Source organism: Monopterus albus, unplaced genomic scaffold (genome assembly GCF_001952655.1).
Source record: "Monopterus albus unplaced genomic scaffold, M_albus_1.0 scaffold12.1, whole genome shotgun sequence".
Classification (NCBI taxonomy): Eukaryota; Metazoa; Chordata; class Actinopteri; order Synbranchiformes; family Synbranchidae; genus Monopterus; species Monopterus albus.
In genome coordinates, this window is record NW_018127892.1 from 779,354 (window position 1) to 786,759 (window position 7,406).

A 7,406-nucleotide genomic window follows, 5' to 3' on the forward strand; every position below is an offset into this window, starting at 1 on the left:
TCCCTGCCATCAGACTCATAAACAGCTGACTCAGGATCTACCTCATGTAATTCCATCTGTACTGTTTACATACTCATTTTGCACATGCATAATTGTACACTCACTGCTGAGTATTTACACTCCACAGCTCCCATGTAGCATATATTTTATCTGCATTATATTGTGTTCACTTGCTGCTTTAAAGTGCCTTAGATTTGTGATTTTACTGCCTATTTAGATTTGTGTTATTGCTCATCTACTTTATATTTCACTTGTATTATGTGGCATTCATGTGGACGGCAAAGTAAGAATTTCATACAGGGAAACATGTTTCCTAACTGTGCATATGACAAATAAACACTTTGACCTTTGACCTAAAACGAGCAATGGGAAACAATGAGAATGGGTTCAGTCACATCCCATCTTCTGGCTCTGAAGCCACTGAGAACCTTTTCCATGTAAGCACCAGCAATTTTTAACTCATTACCATAAAGCCATTGTCTGTTTGCATGTGCTGGTAGTTCCAAATAACATATCTGGTTAACCCTCTAGTGTATTGCTTTAAATAACACAGCTTATCTCTAGCGTTTACAGGGGGATAACCATAAAATTAAACAGTAAAACTTTTTTTTTTATCACAAAATTCCACAGGGGAACTTGGGGGAGGGGGTGGGGGTGTTGTACGGGAGAGATGGACTGCACATGTGGCTGGCAGCCATATGCTTTTGAATAATGGCCATTAGCTTTAAGAGTATGATGTCACTGTATGTTTGCTGTTCCACAGTTCTTCCAGTCCTGGATCTGATCCTTGAAATGACTCCTACAATACAAGATTCTTGTTCATCACTGAGGAAGGTGAAGAAAAATATTTGTGGTACATGATGGAATGATTGGTGAGAGTGTTCCTTCAGCCTGATAATGTAGAGTTATAATCAAGTCAGGCTTTTCTTGCATTAGGAATTAGCCTTCAGGAGCAGAAACAAAACTCCATCCAGCAGTGGTATTTTGATTCACTTCAATTTTAATACATAGCTTTCAGCAAGCAGGACTTTTTCTTTTTTTTTTAGAAACCTCTGACTGAGTCTTATCCTCTTTGCCCATGGACTTGGCCGAGGATCTGAGCAAATGCAAGTCTCGGGATAAAGGTCTCAGTGTCAACATGGCTATGCTGTTTTGGAAACACTTCACTAACTGTCAATCAGCAGTGACCAGCCACAAGTTGTAAAAACATTTAGTGAAAAAATAAGGATCTATGATTTGTCATTAAAAACCACAGAGACCTGTTGGGAATAACCACAAAGGGTAATGCAAAGTTGTGCTGCAATGGAAGCAGCCGGGTCAACCTGGTCTTAATAATGTAATAATATAATCTACTTTATAATATAAAGTCTTTATGCATTGAGTAGCATACTGATGCTATTAATACTTTGAATACATTTTTGTGTTAATATTTACTTAACATTATTAATACATGACTTTTTGTAACAGACTTATGTAACAGAGTATGCTACATTTACAGTGTATAAAGAACAGGCCCAGGGACTACGACAGCAGGCAGTTGATGATATTAAGAGCATAGAGGCGGATGGGGGATTAATTAGATTCATTTTTGAGACAGTACTAGTAAATAGGATATCTTTTTTTTCCCAGTCCTGGATTTCAGGTAATTCAGTGGAGTGACCCTACACACTTCGATACAGTCGGTGGTAGTAAACAAAGAGAAAAGAAGAAGGCCTCCTAGCCAAACACAAACTATTTGCAGTTTAGTCTTTTGCCATGACTGTTTTGACTTCTAACAGTGCATGATGTACCTGTTTTTAATGTAGAAAAACTAGAGAGAATGTTCAGTATGTATGTTAGCAAGTGGCTGGAAGCTTCACACTATCACAGTGATGTGGCCCTGTATGGAAAAGGGAGTTTTGAGCTCTCTATAACCAGATTAACAGAGGAGTTTAGATATACTAAGGATAGACTGGAAATAACACTGTCAGAATCCAGAGATATACTGGTACTAAGTGCAGCAAGGAGAAGGTGGATGGAGGATGGGCTTGTTAAAAGAAATGTTTGATACATGCAGCAGGCTGAAGGCCTACTTCCTTGTTTTAGGACGAGCAAGCTAAAATGAGGATGTAGAAGTTTGAATAGTTTGTTAGAGTGATTATCAACACTGGGAGGAATCTAATTTGGTTCAAAAGAAAGCAGAAGTTTGGATGGATTAGTTGAAACATTTGGTGAGTTATCTAAAAGGTTTGGTGGATTATTTGGAGATTTTGAAGGACATGATGGCATTTTAAATGTTGGCTAGTGTCAGTGCGTGCTATGGTTTAGTTAAAATGTTCGGTGGGTTATTTGGAGTTTTTAGTTGGGACAGCATTCAAAATGTTTGCGTGGGGTGTGTAGCAGGCAAAAAAGAAAAAAATTAAGACTGTGCTTGCATTGTTTTATTTTTTATGTTTTCATCTATTCTGGAGTTTGTTTTCTCCTATCAGTTGGGGAAAATTTGAGATGGACACAATAGATGGCGGAATTTATGAGTGAACTAGAGAGGACACTGAAGGCAACCCAGACTGATACCCAGGTAAGTGGCACAGGTAGGTATGAATCATTGGTTACTTACAGTACCCCAAGCTTCTATGAGTGTAAGGCGTAGCCCTCTAAGAGCTGTCGCTATTGGGGTAAAAGTGCATGGATGTAGTCAATGCCCTGTTGGCACACCGCCACCCAAGAGCATTAAAATCAACACCTGAGCTTGCCAATATACCCCATAATAGCAACCCAAAACAATATCCTCTCTCCTGCATCAGGCCTTGACTGAGAAGCAGGTGCAATCATGCCCATGTAACACCTGACTGACACTGTTTAACAAGGGAGGAGAAGTGCAGGGAAGAGCGCACAGTGAGAGTTTGTGCCTGACAACGCACAGATAACAAATAAGAGCATATAGGCACTAGTAACACACAGAAATAAGCAGATGCTCGTATTACGCGGCTGTTGTCCTACAGTAGTAATAGTAATATTATGAACGGAGAACAGTAAGCATGACAGTGCCAGTAGCCAGCCACAAGCAGGAGAGGTAGGACTGGCAAAAAAAGAACATGAGTACCATGGAGAGCGTACAGACAGGGTGTGTGTGTGGTAAGGGCACACGCCACAATGGTTTGCATTGATAATACAGTCAAGTGAGAGTACATGGCTGACAACTAATCACCTGAGCGAATGACAAACATGCAGAATCAGTGCTCGGTGGCGGTTGTGTGCTTGCGTTCCATGACAAGGGGAGCCTCCGGTTCACCTAGAACACTCAGGACCAAGTGAGCCAGTGAAAACTCGGACATGTCCCTAAGGTAGAAACGGGTAAAAGGACATGGAGAAGCCCATGAGGCTGCCGTGCAGATGTCCTCCATGGCCATGCCTTTAAAGAGGGCAATGGAGGATGAAATAGCCTTCTGTTTTTACTTAATTACAGTGGTGGGAAAAACTACCTAATATCTTTTTACATGTAAAAAGTAATAATTCCACCACAATAATATTTTACAAGATAAACTCATGCATTAAAAACTTTAGCAGAAGTACATTTGTATCAACATATTTGTATTTGTGAAGGTGGAGCTGTTTTTAGTGGCTTTATTGTCAGGTTTGCTCGGTCGCTCTGGCCTCCCTCACCTTTCCTACTGTCTCTTACCCATTAACACTAATCACGTTCACCTGTTCCTCACTCCCTTATCACCAGCTGCACTTGATTAGGTTGCTCACTATATTACCCGGTTTCACTCCTCAGTCCATGGACTGTTCCTCCGGACCGTGGCTCCACTCTCTCCTCCCAGGCAGGTCAATGCTCAGTCGCCTATCTGTTCTACTATTGCCTTCATCTCTCTGTCTCCACCTTCAGTAGCCACCATCATCACCGACCAGCCAGGGAGTGACCCAGCCTACGCAGCTCGGCCCAACTCTCCATCTCCTCGCCTCCTACTGTTGGTCAAACATCCGGCTACTACTCATCGACAGGACTACGCACTATTTCCCTCTGTGCATTTTGTTATTTCTCCTCATCACTGTACATAATAAATCACTGCTTGCATCGAAGTCAGCTACCTGGGTCCACCTCTTTCTCGTTCGCTCACTGACTGGTGCGAACGGCACATAACATTTATATACTGGTGGTATCTTGTAAATACCCCCAGGGATTAATGAAGTCTTACTGTAACCTGTAATAATACATGATAATATATTTATTGATTTTGTTTTGTATTAATAATCTGAGTCTGCAAAGTAACTCAAGTATAAGAAGTGCAATACGTGAGTAAATGCATCCAGTTACTTTCCACCACTGCTTAAATAAACATTTGAGTATTTCTTCCACTGCTGCATTTTTCCTTTGGTTACTGATCAAAACAGTTGTAGACTTTTTTGTTGTAGTACTACAACATTTAAAGAAAAATAACATTTCAAGTCAAACTTCTCACATTTACCTTTTTATTTAAAAAAGCTTTGACATTCCAGTGTTTGTTTTCCGTTTTCTAACAAAGGAAGGCAACGAGATGATGCTCCATATTATCAGTAATTGTTCTGAACCTCAACAACATATAGTGTGATCACAAACCTCTCAAAACAAGGCAAATATTATGTCTGTGATTACTACGTACACTGCTAGACACAGTGCTGGCCGCCATCTGTCAGTGCTCCTTGCTGATATCTGTAAACACGTCCACTTTTTTTTCTCTGGGCTATGTCATTATTTCTAATAGAAGAGAAGAAGCTTTATTTTATTGTGACACTTATGGCAAAATTTGTTTGGAATGGGGGGTGCAGTGTCTTGCCCAAGGACACTTCAACACGTGGACTGCAGGCACCAAGATTCGAACCTTCAACCTGGGAAACAACTGCTCTACCCACCGCACCACTGTCACCCCTCAAATGAAGATGCTAATGTTTCATGGACTGAGAAGCTGCTGAATATACACTGCTCAAAAAAATAAAGGGAACACAAGGGAAAATAAGACATTCAACCATGTAATGAACAAGGTATTTAATAAGAATATTTCATTCATTCAGATCTAGGATGTCTTATGTTGTGTTCCCTTTATTTTTTTGAGCAGTATATTTTGGTTTTGGGCTTCTGAAGCATAACACAGGACAAATCCCATGATAGCTACTAACACACTGCTGTCACTGCACACCATGCTTTGACAAGGCTGCACAACTGTGGTGCATTTCAACCCCCCCCAAATCCTGCTAAATTGGAGATTTGTGTATTAACATAGTAGAACTGTGATTACATGTGTAAAACAATGAGTTCATTACAGCTAAAGTAAATCTCTTTCAGTGGCAACTTTTAAAATGAAGTATTCATGCATTTAAAAAAGTAAACCACGCAAACACATAGCATTTCTGGAAATCTTAATTAATATTTTACTTTTTAGAATGAGTCTGATTCAACTCTGTTTTAATATAAAAGTACTGTCTTGCTGATTTTTTGCCAGTAACAACAGTAAACTACAAAAAGAGTGATGAGGCCATGCACTCTGGCCAGGATTTGAACCTGGTACTTCCATCAAAGTTGACAGATGTGTTACCAAAACACCACAAGAGTTCAACTGCACCTCAGGACTCAGCCAATAACCACATGAGTTTAGTTTAGATTATATTAGATTCAATTTTATTGTCATTACAGGCCCAGGGACTAGGACCGCAGGCAGTTGATGGTATTAAGAGCATAGAGGCTGATGGGGGATTAATTAGATTCATTTTTGAGACAATGAAATGCAGTTTAGCATCTAACCAGAAGTGCAAGAACAGCAGTGCAGAGTGCGCAGTATCTACAGTCTGTACACTCAGAACTAATTTACCGATGGATATGTACAATTGATATTTATAGTAAGATATGTAGGTAATGTACGATGTATACCGAGCTCACCACCTTAGTGTTTACATGCAGTCCTAATGTTATTAACATTTACTATGACGTCTACATTCTGACTAATTCCTTCTCTGCTGTTTGGTTCAAGTCCTGCCACACCTTCATCTCCTCTCTGCTCTCAGCCACAGCCCTGTGCTTCCCTTTACTGGAAATGAAGCAGTCACAGCTTCAGGTGAGTAGATTTTACCAAAGATACATAAAAAAAAAACACCTACAGCCAAACTGTCTCATGCAATACAACACTTTCTTAAATGTTCAGTTTGTGCTGGGATGGGTACTTTACTTCAAACACTTGTACTTGTGGTGGTCTAGTAGTAGCGTGTCCAGGTGTCTGACGCAGAAACAGAACAGCTGTCAAACTGACACAAAACTGACATTTTCAAACCCCCCAGTCAAAGGCTGACTTTTCTAGAGGTCATAGCTCTAAAACTCTCTCTCCTTTCAACAAATGAAAAATGTTTAGATGTTGGTAGGTGGTTAAATTCTTTATTATAGTGATTTGAGGATGTTTGTATGCATGATAGAGAACAAGAGAAGACATGAAATTAAGGGGTCTTTTTTGGTGTTTGTTTTGCATCTCTTCGTGGTCATTTGGTATCCTTTTACTGTCAGCTTGTGTTAGTTGCATTAAACTATATTTATGAAACCAAAACCCAGCTTCTCATATGTTAGTATTTGCTGAATTTCTTAGACTTTCATGATAAACTAAATAATGACAAATGTCTTTCAGTTTTTGACAGTTGATCATCACAAAAAAGGCATTTTTTGCAGGCTCTACTTTTATGAGAACAAACGTAACATTCAATATACTGTACAACTCAAAGTGTGCTATTTTAAATGTAACATCTTCTGGTAAATTAGCAGTAATGCATTAAGTTGGATTTACTGCAATAAACATTTTTAATGTAGGCTGCTGCTGGCTGTCATTCCACTTCTTTGGCCATGTGTAACATTGACCTGTATACAAAGTCCCCAAGCTCCTTCAAAAATCTGGCAGTGTATTTTTTCTTTTTGTTAGAAACAAACATATATGATGAAACTAATCAGTTCTCAAATGTTAACTTCTCCTAGTAAAATGGCCTTAAGTAGAGTGGTTATTAAACATCTTTAACATTAGGTTGCCGCTGCTTTGTCATCCGTTTAAGATTGTTTTACTGCCCCGATGTATACGTGATTTCCATATAGCCATCACAGATAAATCAAATCAAATCAAATTTTATTTGTATAGCTCCAAATCACAACAAAAGTCATCTCAGGACACTTTACAAAGTAAGGTCTAGACCTTACTGTTATAAGTATTATTACATAGGGAAAACCCAACAAATCCCCCTTGAGCAAGCACTTGGCGACAGTGGGGAGGAAAAACTCCCTTTAACGGAAGAAACCTCCGACAGACCCCGGCTCTTGGTGGGCGGCCTTCTGCCTCGACCGGTTGGGGTGAGTGGATAGAGGAGAGACAAAAGAAGAAAAGCAACAAGACACAACAATCAAACACTGATCAGGTCGATGT